Here is a 16,246-nt window from a genome sequence, read left to right on the forward strand (position 1 = left end):
TATTCCTGCACATACTTTCTGTGTTTCTATCCCAGTTATTGAAGATTTCCTCAGCAGGTGCAACAAGTGTCTCAAATCCAGTTGTCCAAAGACCAGGCACTTTCAAGAATTTGCCTTGGAACAATTTTAATTGAGTAAAATAAAATAAAACTTATCTGGGAAATATGGCTAGGCGCTGCATTGATGCAGCGTGGTGCTGGACTAATTGTTTGCGCACCAGTCTATTCTCATACTCCGAGCGACCCTTGACCCCACACAATCCAGCTGGGCCCAAACCGCGCATAGTCCAAACCCTCCGACCTGAAGTCTGGCAAAATCAGAAATCCAGCATAGTGTCAGTCCCGAGGTTGCTGGCTTTGAGACACTGTGCCTGTACTAACTGGTTTAGTACTAACCTGGTTATGTTTAGAATTTGTCCTAAATCAACAATATATCTGTTCGAAGTTTGAGAAGACCATAAGAAATAGGAACAGGAGTAGGCCATTCAGCCCTTCGAGACTGCTCTGCTATTTAGTAAGATCAAGGCTGATCTAACACTCTCCTGCCTTCATCTCCGTAACCCTTAATTCCCCATCTAATTAAAAACTTATCGATCTCAGCCTTGAAAATGTTCAAGGCCTCCACAGCCCACTCGCTTAACTGGTCAATATCTCTCTGTAAACTATTCATATCCTTCTTACAACCTGTCTTCCCTCCCATCTTTGTATCCTCGTCAAATTTGGCCACAGTCCACTCTGTCCCTTCCTCCAAATTAATGTATATTGTGAAGAGTTGCAGTCCCAGCAACCCGTGGCCCTCGACTGGTTACTGCCTTCCAACCTGAGAAAGACTCCCTTATCACTACTTGCTGCTTCCCGTTAGTTAGCCAATCCTCTACCCATGCCAGAGGTTGACTTGATTCTCACAATTATCCTGTTTTTGTTTTCATTTCCCCCCATAATTTCCTGATTCTTGCTTGCGCACAGCGTCAAGAGTACTCGGAGCCTCACAGCTATTTATGGGACCTGCTGTGTGCCAATTGGCTGCTGCAGTGACCACATCTCAAAAGTACTCCATTGGTTCTAAAGCACTTGGAGAAGTCAAGAGGGTGGGAAAGGCAGTGTATAAACGGGAGACTTTCTTTCTTGCAGGTGTGCGACTGAGCAATAACAGAAGCAGATGTAAGAAATCACAGCACGGACCAGTGTTATCTTCACCCAGATGTTCACACACTTGGAGAATGGGTGACTGGAACAGAACCCGGCCTTATGTTTCTGTATCCCTCGCCTAGGGATATCACAGTCTATTGTAACAACCCTCCTCCAGCACAGACCAGAACATCAGACTTGGCAGAGACCAGGAACCAAACTGAGAACTTCCTAATCTAATCAGCACAGCAGAAGAGGAATTTAATTTTTTCCATCGGGGGGAGGATCTACTAGAATTCTTTGAAGATGTAACTAGTAGAGCTGGCCAGGGAGAACTGGTGAATGTGGTTTATTTAGACTTTCAGAAGGCTTTCAACAAGATCTCAAATAACAGATTAATATGTAAAGTTAAAGCACATGGCATTACAGGTAGTGTCTTGAAATGGATAAAAAGCTGATTAGCAGACAGGAAGCAAAAAATTGGAATAAATGGGTCTTTTTCTGATTGGCAGGCAGTGACCAGTGGGGTACTGCAGGGATCTGTGCTGGGACCCCAATCGTTCACATTATATATTTATGATTTGGACGAGGGAACTAAATGTATTATCTCCAAATTAGCAGTTGATACAAAGTTGGATGGGAGGGTGAGCTGTGAGGAGGATGCAGAGATACTTCAGTGGGATTTGGACAGGCTGAGTGAGTGAGCACATGCATTGCGGATGCTGGATAAATGTGGATAAATGTGAGGTTAGCCGCTTCGGCAGCAAAAATAGGAAGGCAGATTTTATTTGAATGGGTGTAAATTGAGAGGTGGCTACTCAGCGATACTCATGCATCAGTTGCTGAAAGTAAGCGCATAGGTACAGCAGGCAGTAAAGAAGGCAAGTGGTATGTTGGCCTTCATCGTGAGAGGATTTGAGTATAGGAATAGAGATGTTTTACTGCAATTTTTTAGGGAATTGGCAGGGCCACACATGGAATAGAGCACACAGTTTTGATGTCCTTATCTGAGGAAGGATGTTCTTGCTATGGAGGGAGTGCAGCAAAGGTTTACCAGACTGATTCCTGGGATGGTGGGACTGTCATATGAGGAGACACTAAATCGGTTGGGATTATATTCACTAGAGTTCAGTACAGTGGGAGGGGATCTCAGAGAAATTTACAAAATTCTAACAGGATTAGACAGGATAGATTAAGAAAGAACGTTTCCGATGGTGAGGGAGTCCAGAACCAGGGGTCATAGTTTGAGGATAACGACTGAGGTGAGGAGAAATTTCTTAACGGGAGTGTGGTGAATCTGTGGAATTGGTTACCATGGAAAGTCAAAACGTTGTGTAATTTCAAGAAGGAATTAGACGCGGCAGCACAGGTGCAGTGGGTAGCACTGTTGCCTCACAGCGCTGAGAAACCGGGTTCACTGTCCGTGTGGAGTTTGCACATTCCCCCATGTTTGTGTGGGTCTCACCCCACAACCCAAAGATGTGCATCGTCGGTGGATTGGCCACACTAAATTGCCCCTTAATTGGAAAAAGTAATTGGGTACTTTAAATTTATTTTTAAAAAAGGAACTAGACATAGCTCTTGGGGCTAAAGGGATCAGAGTATTGAACTTGATGATCAGCCGTGATCATAATGAATGGCAGAGCAGGCTCGAAGGGCCGAATGGGCTCATCCTGCTTCTATTTTCAATGTTTCTATGATTGTATTACTGAACAAGCCCAAGAGTTTGCTAAGTTTCTTCAAAAGGAACACTGAAAGAGCAATACTTCTCGGGCAATGTGCTACCTAAATCATTATGGAGAGAAAACTAATTTCAATAGACCAGGCATGCAAATTCAAAGCTCTTCGACTATCGCATGACCACATGTGCAGGCACAAGCCATACTTGTTCTGCAGTGTCAGGGTTGTTTCAAATTGTCACAATAATTCCAGACAGCATGTGGAATGCTTACAAGATTTAACCTGCCCAGTGATAAAGTCATAATCTTATTTTGAACGTAAATGTTTCAAAAAAAACATTTTTGTGCAGCCTAGGCTTTTTGAAAGTTTCATAATTATTTTATTTTTTTTTAATTTAGAGTACCCAATTCATTTTTTCCAATTGAGGGGCAATTTAGCATGGCCAATCCACCTACCCTACACATCTTTGGGTTGTGGGGGCGAAACCCACGCAAACACGGGAGAATGTGCAAACTCCACACGGACAGTGACCCAGAGCCGGGATCGAACCTGGGACCTCGGAGCCATGAGGTTGCAGTGCTACCCACTGCGCGAGAGTTTCGTAATTATGTAGTTTACGCCTACAGTTCCTATTTTGTTTCTAATCATTTCCTTCTTCTCTGCTACACATGCCACCATCACCCTTTTACCCAATTTTGCCTCCTCCCCACCCCATTTCCCCACCCTTGCTCACCTCGCATCTGCCCCATTTTCCTCACCCCTCCCCACCCCATTTCCCAACCCCTCCAGTATTTTCAAGAGGACCAGTATTAAGCCAAGGCAAACATGCTTTGATCTATTTTTTGCTCCAGCCTACCCAAGGACAGCTAAACTTTGTGTACTTTACAGATTGTTACACTTTTGGCACATCAATAGGAATTTCAAACCCCACCTGTAGGATAGGCCCTTCCTCGATGGTGCAAAGGGAGATCCACCACCCCTGCCACCAATAACAACTGACAGCATTTAGATAGCACCTTTAACAGACTAAAATGTCTCAAGGAGCTTCTCAGAATTGGACTCCCAGCCACATAATGAGATATTAGGGAAGACAGAAGCTTTTGTCATGAGGGGGATTTTTAAGGAGTGCCCTAAAAGAGGAACAGAGATGTAGATATGCAGAGAGGTTAAGTGAGGAGATTCCAGAGTTTCAGTCTGAGGTAACTGAAGGCAGAGCGGCCAGCGATCTAAAAGTCAGAATGCTGACCAGGCAAGAAGTATACAAGCGTGGGCTCTCGGACTGGTTATGGGGCTGGAGCAGATTACAGGGAGGGATTTGAAAACGGCGGGGAGTTTTAAAATGGGGACATTGCTTAGCGGGAGTGAAAGTAGGTCAGTGAGTACAGAGGTGATGGATGAACGGAACCTTGATCTGATGGAGGGCACATGCAGCATTTTGGACGACTCAAGTTTACCGAGTGAATCTGGAAAGCAGGCCAGCAGTGCGTTGGAATAGTAACGGTAACAAAAGCACGAATGAGTGTTTCAGCAACAGGTGGGCTGAGAATTGGGTCAAGGTTGAGTGGTGCTACGGAAATCAAAATAGGCAGTTTCTGTGATGTTGACAACTTTTGACTCCCTCGTTCACCAAGCAACAATAGTTGGATGGTTCAGCACATATTTTTATTTGATTTATTATTGTCACATCTATTAGTACACAGTGAAAAGTGTTGTTTCTTGCACGCTGCACAGACAATGCATATCGTACATAGGGAAGGAAGGAGGGACTACAGAATGTAATGTTACAGTCATAACTAAGATGTAGAGAAAAGATCAACTTAATCACAAGATCAACATATAATCCCTGTGCCAGCTGAACCTAACCTAACCACCTTGGGCAGAGTTAACTGTCCAGCGTAATATATGGTTATGGCACAAACTATTTGTGAGGCCCCGATAAGGAGATTGTAGAATATTGCAGATGCATTGATTCAAAAGTAAAATTGACAGAAAATACAGAAAAAGCACTGTCATGGAGACACTTGACTAATGGGAACTTATGTATGCCCTCCCACATGTATGGTGTTGTCTCAACTTTGACTGGGATTGATTTGCTTTCTTTCAATTGTCTAAGTATTAATTACACCACCACCTCCATCCCTCCTGCTCCCTGCCTGGAAGCAAACAAGAGTCAAGGTAAGTGCATTGTCACAAAGAACCCTGGTGCAGACATGTTCAAACACAAATCTGCAATCTCCACCACATGCGGCTGCATGAATCAGAGACTCAAGAGTTCCACGGTTTAGAATGAGAAGGAATCTGGAACCTTATGTTCAGCTCTAATTCACAAATCACAAAAATACACTTTGTTAGGATATGCTGAGGATGGTCCTCATCAGAGAGGATACAGCATGCCTGCTATTCACAGCCCCTTTGGTGTAGGAACATTTCTCTCACTTTGCAGTTTTTATTATTTGCATTTTATCTTTCCGGTGGTGAATAAAATATCCATTACCAAGCGTTTATGGTCTTCATTGCTTTTTAGGGTAATGGTGATCCGTGCATGCAAGATTAAAACTCTGGGACTCCAGATTACCAATCAAGGGTGAGGGGTTCGCTCTGTGGCCATCTTACTGTAGTCGAAACACAGCAGAGAAAACTGCAGTGCAAATAGAAAAACGTTAAAACGAAGATTAACCCGGGACTTCCGAGTACAAATGTCACATTGGATGATTCTACAGTATGGGTATTCACAGCAGGTCCACAAACCTACCCCACAAGAAATCCTGCAAAACATTTCACTCGGTTTAGAAAAGTCTGAACTCTGCAATGTTGCAGCTTTGCTGTGCACACAAATCACGCAAGATCGAGGTCCAGAAAGGGGAGCCATAAAAATTAACACTTATTTAGCCAGTTAGCCAGCACTGCGTGAGGTGTGAATTGTCACAGATGGTGCCTGGGAGAGTATCACAGTTGAGTCCATTAAAAGTTTTCTCCCCCTCCCCTCCCCCCCCCCCCCCCCCACCCCCCCAATCTGCAACTCCACATGGAGTCAAATACCGAGAAAACAGGAGGAAAGACTAATAGCAAGTTTTTAAAAAGGATGTAATTTAGCATCTGGCAGTTAAGTCTGATGCCAGGACAAGTCTTCAATTACACACTATGCGCCCCCGCCCAAATTCAATTGCAGGGTGCTTGTCAGGCCATTTTGTTGCTTCCAAAATGCAGGAAGTAACTTTGAGCAGACCCACTTCCTGTATTGTACAAGTTGAAAAACAGCAGCTCTGATAAAGCCCATAATTCAAGAATCCAGGCATATGCTTCTCCTTCCAAAAGTTATCTTAAAATCATTAAACTATTTCTTCTGAACAAAAAAAATCACTGAAGGACAGAGTGGCGAATACTTCACCTTACTAATTATGTTGTCGATCTCCCTCCCCAACGCTCCCCCCGCCCCCTCTGATGCTCCAAATCCTGGAATTTTCTCAGAGGTATGGTTATAAGTTGTTTGTATTTTTAAAATAAGTACTTCCATAGGCCTGATTAAGCCCGCTGCTAAATTTTGTAGAAACTTTAAAAATGATAGGATAATCCTGGCAGTCTGCAGGTTCATGATGAGGCTGACCATGGAAAGGAGATTTGCAGGTATCGCATCCTTTTCTATGTTTTGTTACACTCTTGACGTAGCATAAGCTGCTTCCTTGATGTACACTCTGACAAAGGAAGGTTCAGACTTGGAGCTAGCTTTAACACATTTATTAAACTGTTAACGATTCTCCTACTTGGATTCGACTCTCCTGTTAATCCTGCTATAGCTACTCAGACTAACTAACCAGTCTGCTCCAATCCACGTGTGGGTGTGATGTGTTTCAATCAACCCTGTCTGTACTCACTAAGTGTCTCCACTGGAAAGAGAAAGAGCATGCGTGCTCTGTCCTTTTACATGGGTAGACCCTTGTGGTAGTGTCACCTCTGGGTGTGTCTTGGCTGCCCATTGGTCGTGTCCTATCTTACTGGCCTATTGATTGAATGCCTGAGTGTCATGATGTATCTGGTGCTCCCTCTAGTGTTTATCTAGTCTAAGTGTATTTACATTAACCCCCTGTTTATTTACAGTGATGCATATCACCACATTTTAACCTGTGTTTGCCTCAAATGAAGCTATTGGTCAGAGGTGCTGCCGTGCTGAATTATGCGGCTGGAATTCTCCTATTTGGGGGCTAGATTCAGTGGCGGGGTCGGAATCGCTGCAGAGGTCGGCAGGAAAACATGCCAAATCTTCCGGCCCCGGCCACATTAATCATGCAACCAGGTGTTTTGCACCGTATTCCATAGCGGGACAAACCTGATGGTGCGTAGTCCCATCATTCTATCCAGATGCCATATTGAAGAGGCGCTCAATATCACTGACCCAATATTGAAGAAAGAAGGTGGATCTACAAGAACATTCTGAGGCTGGAAGATGGACTTCCAACAAGACAATGAATTTGGAAGGTCCGTCTGTAGGTGCTCCTCCCACCCACTGCTGTGGTATTCTGGGATCCAGGGTTGCTGGCAGCCTCCATTTTGCACTCCACGAGGCAGCCCCATGTGAGGCCCAATGTCCGCATGCCATGTTGTTCTGGACATGTTTCGCACCGGCGTATTTTCTTGCTGATGCTGCTGAGAATCGGGCGTGAGTGGTCCTGCCTTCATCTACATCCCATTAGTGTGATGCAAACCAACAGCGGGTCTCCCCGTTTGCCATGGCAGGCAGCAGCGGAAGATCCTTTGGGAAATTTGTGGTATCACAGAAACCGTACAGTGTAGAAGGAGGCCATTTGACCCATCGAGTCAGCACCGAGCCTCCAAAAGAGAGCCCTACCCAGGCCCAATCCCCCACCCAATCCCCGTAACCCCATCTTGGAGCAATTTAACATGGCCAGTCCACCTAACCTGCTGTGGGAAGAAACCAGAGCACCCAGAGGAAACCCACCCAGATACGGGAAGAATGTGCAAACACCACAGTCATCCGAGGTCGGAATCGAACCCAGGTCCCTGGTGCTGTGAGGTCGAATCAACCAATCAGAGTATTGCATTCTTCTTAAACTGGGCATCGTCAAGAGATTTCAAGACCACAATCTACTTTGTATTGGTACTAGTTTTCCTACTCAATTTTAAAATAGCTATGACTTAATTAAAGCAGAACTCCAGGAAATCCTCATCTGGGGAAAAACAAGTGTGCACTCAGTTTTGTCACTTTGGCTAGATTTGCACAGGTACAGGGAGCCAACAACTGTGCAACTTGGTACAACAAGAAGCTACGTGACCACCCACCACAGTTGTGAGGAGAGAAAACCATTGGGATGCAAAATCATAGAATCTCTACAGTGCAGAAGGCTATTCAGCCCATCGAGTCTGCACTGTCCCTTGGAAAGAGCACCCTACTTAAGCCCACGCTTCCACCTTATCCCCATAACCCAATAACTCCACCTAACCTTTAGCCACTAAGGGACAATTTAGCACGGCCAATCCACCGAACCTGCACATCTTTGGACTGTGGGAGGAAACCGGAGCACCCGGCGGAAACCCACGCAGACACGGGGAGAACATGCAGACTCCGCACAGACAGTGACCCAGCGGGGAATCAAACCTGGAACCCTGGAGCTGTTTGGCAGCAGTGCTAACCACTGTGCCACCGTTTCGCCCTGAAGATGCGCTTCTGGGGGGTGGCCTTTCATATTATGCAGGGAATCCAGAACTATAATGGTCTGCTGCACCTTGCATAACATTAAGCACCAGTAAGGATTGAGGGCGGGATTCTCCCAGCACCGCGCCGGGCCGGAGACTCCCCGCAACCACGCCATGCCGCCCGAACACCGGTACGCGATTCTCCCTGTGCGGAGAATCGGTGCCATTGGCGCCGGCGTATTTGGCTCGGCGCCGGTTGCGGGTCGCTCTACGCGGCCGGGCTTCCGGTTCTCTGGCCCGGAGGGGCCACGCGGACTGTAGCCACCTAAGATGGACACTGGGCTACCAAAATGGAGAACTGCTAAGGCTGCAGGGAGAAAACAGCCTTAGCAGGACAAGCAGTCTGCAGAAGGCTAATTAGCATTCTGCACGTACAAAACCAGTTTATGGCCAGGTGCAAGATCTCAACCAAAGGTGTAAATGGCAACAACGCTTTGCATAGTAATGAGGCGATCCAGATCTGGGCCCACACAATAGCAACATTTGAGTTTGAATGGATACTTTGAGTGGACGCCCAGACGAAACGGCACCAGAAGTATCCATCACAAAAGACCCTAGAGACCGCCCCACCCATCGAGAAGAGACCCTCAGATTGGGGGGTTTGTAAGATATCGATTGGGAAATGACCCAATCGATACATGGCAGGAAAAGGCCCGCCCCGAAGAGGCACGGACATTGGGGGACCTATAAAGGTAGACCCCGCACATAGTTCTGTCTGTTGTTGCTCCGGCTTGCTGTTGACTCCGGCCCAGAGCTGTTTTTGTGCTCCGGCTTGGACTGCTGTTCTGACTCCGACTCCAGCCTCCAGATCCTGTCTTTCATCACCGGCCGTTGAGCACCAGCCATCGTTCAGTAAGTGCCAAACGACGCTCGCTACGTGACCCCGGCATTACCTCTACTCTAGCCGACTATTAGAGAACAGAAGGTGCAGTCCGGAAAGGAACAAAGGCCTTGTCCCCTGACCTTGCTGGTTCCTACTTAGATAAGTATTTAGTCGTTTAAATAGTAGAAATAAGTATTAGTCTTTAGCGTATGCATGCATATTTATTATATTTGTATAATAAATATCAATTGTTTGAACTTACTAATCGGTGTATAGTTTTATTACTTTGAACCTGACCTTGAAATACTTGTGAGGTGTCTAAATACGGCACCTGGCGACTCCGAGCTGAAAATACATACACAGAGCTGTAGTAGTGTTAAGCACACGGCCTTTAAACGGAGGCGTGTTAATACACTCCAATAAACGAGTAATACACTCAAGTAAAACGTGCAACAGGATGCTCCAGAATGGCAGAGTCCACACCTGGTCGCAGCTGGCAGGAACAGGAACTCTGTGTGCAGGGTCGGGAGGGGGGGGGGGGGGGGCAGACCCGGGGGAGGGCAGGGCAGGCCAGCCTCTCGCTACCCGCACCTATTTTCTTACACGCCAGTCCCTGAACCCCTGCGCCATGTTGCGTCGGGGCCGGCGCGTTGAGGGTGGCCACCGCGCATGCGCAGGTTGGCGCCGGCACCACTGCGCATGTCCTCGCTGACGCTGGTGCCACTGCGCATGCGTGGGTTGGCGCTGTGCATAGTTCGCGCCGGGTTGGGGGGCTGGAGCTGCCTGAACCGCTCCAGCGCCATACTGGCCCCCTGTAGGGGCCAGAATCGGTACTCCCATTGGCCCATTCACGCTGACGTGAAACGCGACGGCATTTCCGACGGCGTGGACACTCTGCCGCCGAATGGGAGAATCCTGCCCTGGAACTCCAACAGGAGGAAGGTGCTGAAAGTTTTGTGTCTTCATAGGGTAGCAGCAGCAACAGAGTAGCTGCCAAGAATGTCCAAGATAACTTAATTCAGGCATGCTTCAATTAAATTGTGGCACTGCAGCCAATTGGCACACAATATGCAGAACACATTGGATACCCCCTAGTCCCCAGCACAAAGCAATCTCATGATCAAAAATCCATCACTTTTCATGTACTGCTTAGGTTTGACCCATTCTATTTTTCACAAAGTAGAAAGCCACTTGGCAGGTGGCAGGCAAAAATGGTCAGGATGTGATAATAGAGCTTTGAAAGAAATGTTATAAGACCGTAAGGCATAGGAGCAGAAGTAGGCCATTCCGCCCATCTAGTCTGCTCTGCCATTCAATGAGTTATGGCTAATCTGATAATAAAGCTCAACTCCACTTTCCAAGGGCAACATGGTGGTGCAGTGGTTCACCCTGCTGCCTCACGGCGCCGAGGTCCCAGGTTCGATCCCAACTCTGGGTCACTGTCCGTGTGGAGTTTGCACATTCTCCCCGTGTTTGCATGGGTTTCGCCCCCAAATCCAAAGATATGCAGGGTAGGTAGATTGGCCACGCTAAATTACCCCTTAAATGGAAAAAATGAATTGGGTACTCCAAATTTATTCTTAAAAAACTTTCCCCCCTCATTGCCACAACCCTCGATTCCGTTACTGATTCAAAATGAATGAAAATCGCTTATTGTCATAAGTAGGTTTCAAATGAAGTTAGAGTGAAAAGCCCCTAGTTGCCACATTCTGGCGCCTGTTCAGGGAGGCTGGTACAGGAATTGAACCCGTGTTGCTGGCCTTGTTCTGCTTTACAAGCCCAGCTGTTTATCCCACTGTGCTAAACCAGCCCCAGTTCTGTCTACCTCAGCGACCCCTTACTCTGAGATTATGCCCTCTGGTCCTAGACAATCCCACAAAAGGAAACAACCTCTCAGCATCTACCCTGTCAAGCCTCGAGAATCTTATATATGTCAATAAGATTGCTCCTCATTCTTCTATACTCCAATGAATGCAATCCCAAACTGCTTAATCTCGCCTCATAAGAAAATTCCTCCCTACCCAGGATCAACCTCGTGAATCTTCTTGGACAGCCTCCAATGCCTGTATATCTTTCCTTGGATATGGGAACCAAAACTGTTCACAGTATAGCAGGTGTGGTCTAACTGGTGTCGTGTACAGTTTTAGCAGCACTTCCCGAATTTTATGCTCCATTCCCTTTGAAAGAAAGTCCACCATTCCATTTGCCTTCCAAATTACCGGCTGAACTTGTATGCTAGCTTTTTGTGATCTACACACAAGGACCTCCAAATCCCTCTGTGCTGCAGTCTTTCTCCATTTAAATAGTATTCAGCTCCTTTATTCTTCCTACCAAAGTTCATAACTTCAAATTTTCCTGCATTATATTCCATCGGCCACGTTTTCGCCCACTCACCTATCCTGTCCAGATCCCTTTGTATACGTAGTGCCAGCCTCTCCACTTGCCTTCCCACCTATTTTTTTATTATTATATGGTGTATTTTAGGAATTGAGGACATCGGAGATAAATGCACTTAAATTTATTAACCATTGATATAGTTGTGCACAAAGCAGCATATCACTCCCAGTACAGTTCTTGCTGGGAAGACAAATCTCTCTTGGCCCTGCTATCTACCATATCTGTTCCCCTTAATAACTTGAAAACATCAATCAAATCATCCCTTAACCATCCAAATTCTAGGGAACACAGTCTAGTTTGTGTACTGTGTCTTCATAGTTTAACCCTCGGAGACCAGGTATCATTCAATAAACCTAAACTGCACTCCTTTCAAGGCCAATATATTTTTCCTCAGGTGTGGTATCCAAACTGCACCCAGTACCCAGGTGTGGTCTAACCAGGGCTTTATATAATTGGCACATGACTCCTATCCCTTGTATTCTAGTTCTCCAGATATAATGGCCATGATTCCACTATCCTCAATGATTATTTTCTGTACCTGTTTGGAACAATTCAATGAGCTGTGGAATGATCTGGAGGGTCACTGTGAGAGACATGTGTGGTATTACAATAAGAAGAGAGCGAGTGTCAGCCGTGGTTGGTCAGCTCAGGGATGTGAAGGTGTGACTCGACAGAAAGGGACGGTCTTCAGGTAAGGTTTCTTGCAGCCGTTTCTAGACTTCCTGGCGGAGCATTAGGGGGTGGTCAACTTCAGCAGCAACCCGGGGGGGGGTTACTTGTTCGCTATGGGGATGGGTGTGTGGTTTCATGCTCATTATTTTTGTTAATTTATTGCTTTTATATTGGGGAGGGGGGGGTTACTGTTTTTCTTCAGGTGCGTAAGGTGTAAGAGAAGGGAAGGTGAAGAAGTTAGATGCACATCAGAACACAATTAAATGTTCCAGGTCACTCACCTTTCCAGGCCTGTTTCAGTCAGTGAACATCCTGCGACATAATATTCACGATTATGGGACAGCGCTCCTGCTGCTGATCTCCTGAGCCGCTTCCCTGTTTGTGATTGGAAACAGGCTTCTTCCCCTTGTTTTCATAGAATGCTGCACACTGTCGGGAGGCGCATCACTGAGGCTCAATGCTGCCTAGCTATGGTAGCTCAATTCCTGTACCTTCTTGCTCTGTCGGAATACTCTGATCCTTGTACAGTTTACTTAAAATTGTTCAGCTGGAATAGACTGCCTCTGCTTGTCACCATCTCGCCTGTTCACTCAAAGTAGTCAGATAAAATGGAGGTCAGGTGCTAGTGTCGTGGCTGTATTAAAAATGCACTAAAAGCTTCCAAGCCATTAAAAAGCTTCCGGATTCCTGATGGGCTGACAGATGTGGTGGCTTAGTGCTATTATCACTAAATCTGGAATTTAAAAGGCCTAATGATGACCATGAAATCATTGTCGATTGTTTTAAAAATACGTCTGATGGGGCAGCACGGTCACGCAGTGGTTAGCACTGCTGCCTCACGGCACCGAGGACCCGGTTCGATCCCCGCCCAGGTTCACTGTCCGTTTGGAGTTTGCACATTCTCGCCATGTCTGTGTGGGTCTCACCCCCACAACCCATGTTGTGCAGGGTAGGTGGATTGGCCACGCTAAATTGCCCCTTAATTGGAATTTCATTTTTAAAAGACATCTAGTTCACTAGTGCCCTTTAGGGAAGGAAATCTGCCATCCTTACCTGGTCTGGCCTACATGTGACTTCAGACCGACAACAATTAAGTCTTGCAGGCTGAGCCGGTTCTTTGGGGGAGAGGACAGCTGTGGTAGGCGTGTGTTCAGGGAGCCCAGCAAACCACACCCACATGTTCTGGGCGTGTCCAGCATTGGAGGGGTGTTGCGGGGACCTTGTCAAGGGTGGTTGGCTCCAGGGTGGAGCCAGGCTGGGGGCTCGCAATTTTCGGGGTGGCATCGGAGCCGGGAGTGCAGGAGGCGAAAGAGGCCAGTATTCTGGCCTTTGCGTCCCTGGTAGCCCCGCGCAGGATTCTTTTACAGTGGAAGGATGCAAAGTCCCCAAGCGCGGAATCCTGGATCAGCGACATGGCTGGGTTCATCAAACTGGAGAGGGTCAAGTTTGCCCTAAGGGGGTCGGTGCAAGGGTTCTTCCGGCGGTGGCAGCCGTTTCTAGACTTCCTGGCGGAGCATTAGGGGGTGGTCAACTTCAGCAGCAACCCGGGGGGGGGGGGGTTACTTGTTCGCTATGGGGGGATGGGTGTGTGGTTTCATGGTTTCATGCTCATTATTTTTGTTAATTTATTGCTTTTATATTGGGGGGGGGGGGGTTACTGTTTTTCTTTGTTTTGTTGGTTAAAATTTGTTGAAAATTTGAATAAAATTTATTTTAAAAAAACAATTGAATCTTGAATGCTCTTTGACCAAGGGCAATTAGGGATGGCCAATAAATGCAGGCCAGTGATGCCAAGATCCCATGAAGGAATAGAAAAAGAAACCACAAATGGATTGGAGCATTAAAGTTCAGCCCCCATCCGCTCTAGGAGTCCCACAATGTTAAGTCAGAAAAATGGTGCCTCTGCTAGTTTTTTTTTTTAAATTTAGAGCACCCAATTCATTTTTTCCAATTAAGGGGCAATTTAGCGTGGCCAATCCACCTAGCTTGCATATTTTGTTTTGGGTTGTGGGGGCGAAACCCATGCAAACACAGGGAGATAGTGCAGAACTCCACACGGACAGTGACCCAGAGCCGGGATCGAACCTGTGATCTCGGCGCCGTGAAACCGCAGTGCTAACCCACTGCGCCACCTGTGCCTCTGATAGTTGATTGCTCATGTTTCATTTTGCTCATGACCTCCCAAAAATGGCAAAATTAATTTCTGCAACAGCATCAACAAGAAGGTTGCTCAGACTCTCAGGTTTAGACCATCGTTATGTTACCAGTAAACCAGCAATGGTTTTCCTCCAAACTTTAGTTGATTCAATTCTTAACCTCTTTGCTCAGTCACCTACATTGGCTCTCCCAGTCCAGCAATACCACTTTGTTGAAATTCTTACCCTTGTTTTCCAATCTGTCCAGAAATCCATCCCAGTCACTGGCACCAGGCCTACGACCCTTTGTAATCTATCCAGTCTTATAATTCTGACCTCTTGCACATTCCTCATTTTCTTCTATCCATTATTGGCAGCCATGTCTTTTGCCGAGGACCTGAGCTCTGGAATTCCAGTCCTAAACCTTTCCACTTCTCTCCCAGAGAACAAAGAAAAGTACAGCACAGAAACTGGCCCTTCAGCCCTCCAAGCCTGTACCGGTCATGATACCACCTTCGGCCAAAATGCTCAGCACTTCCGAGTGCCGTATCCTTCTATACCCATCCTATCCATGTACTTGTCAAGATGCTTTTGAACGCCGTTAACGTATCTGCTTCCACAACCTCCCCTGTCAACGCATTGCAGGTACTCACCACACTCTGTGCAAAAAAAACCTGCCTCGCACATCTCCTCTAAACATTGCCCCACGGACCTTAAAACTTTGCCCCCTAGTGACTGACACCTCCACCCTGGGGAAGAATGCCTGCCCATCTACTCTATCCATGCCCTTCATAATCTTGTACATCTCTATCAGGTCACCCCTCAATCTTCGTCGTTCTAATGAAAACAGTCCGAGTCTATTCAGCCTCTCCGCATAGCTAACAGTCTCCAAACCAAGCAACGTCCTGGTAAACTTCCTCTGCACCCTCTCCAAAGCCTCCACATCATTCTGGTAATGTGGCGACCAGAATTGGGTGCATTATTCCATGTGCAGCCTTACCAAGGTTCGATACAACTGCAGCATGACTTGCCAGTTTTTATACTCAATCCCCCATCCAATGAAGGCAAGCATTCTCTATGCTTTCTTAACTACCTTGTCCACTTTTGCAGCCACTTTCAAAGATGGTACCTGCTTCCACCAACTCCTCCGACAGCGAGTTACTGCCCTCTGTGTAAAAAACTTTGCCCCTCGCATCTTAAACCTATGTTTGCTATTAATTGACTCTTCCACCCTGGTAAACAGCTTCCAACTATTCACTCCGCCCATACTGTAGCGATATGAGTGGGAGCACTGCCATTGGTGCAGAGCATTGGTTTCCCATTGGCTCTGGCTGGTCATGTGTCTCTCGTCTGATTGGCTGGGACTAGTCATGTGACTGCTCACCAATTGGTCGAGAGGCAAGTAGACCCCGCATCCGAGGCGGGGTATAAGTACCCAGGTTTCCCAGCGGTCGGCTTTTCTCTGTAGTCGACCACCGAGCTAACAACTAGCTGATTAAAGCCACAGTTTGGATCTTCATCATGTCTCGCGTCCAATTGATGGTACATCACATACCCCTCATGATTTTGTAGATTCTAACAGTTCAGCCCTCAACCATTTTTGTTCATGTGAGAACAAACCAAGTTTATCCAACCTCTCTTCATTGCTAATGCCCTCCATACCAGGCAACGTCCTGGTAAACCTCTTCTGTACCCTCTCCAAA

The 16,246-nt window shown here is 46.6% G+C and overlaps 1 protein-coding gene across 1 annotated transcript in view; it reads right to left on the minus strand.

Moving 5' to 3' along the window:
- shisa10.1 (shisa family member 10, tandem duplicate 1) overlaps positions 1-16,246 on the minus strand; it is a 107,176-nt gene that overhangs the window by 82,915 nt on the left and 8,015 nt on the right. The gene's annotated exons all lie outside the window — the stretch shown is intronic.

This window comes from Scyliorhinus canicula, chromosome 11, assembly GCF_902713615.1.
Source record: "Scyliorhinus canicula chromosome 11, sScyCan1.1, whole genome shotgun sequence".
NCBI lineage: Eukaryota > Metazoa > Chordata > Chondrichthyes > Carcharhiniformes > Scyliorhinidae > Scyliorhinus > Scyliorhinus canicula.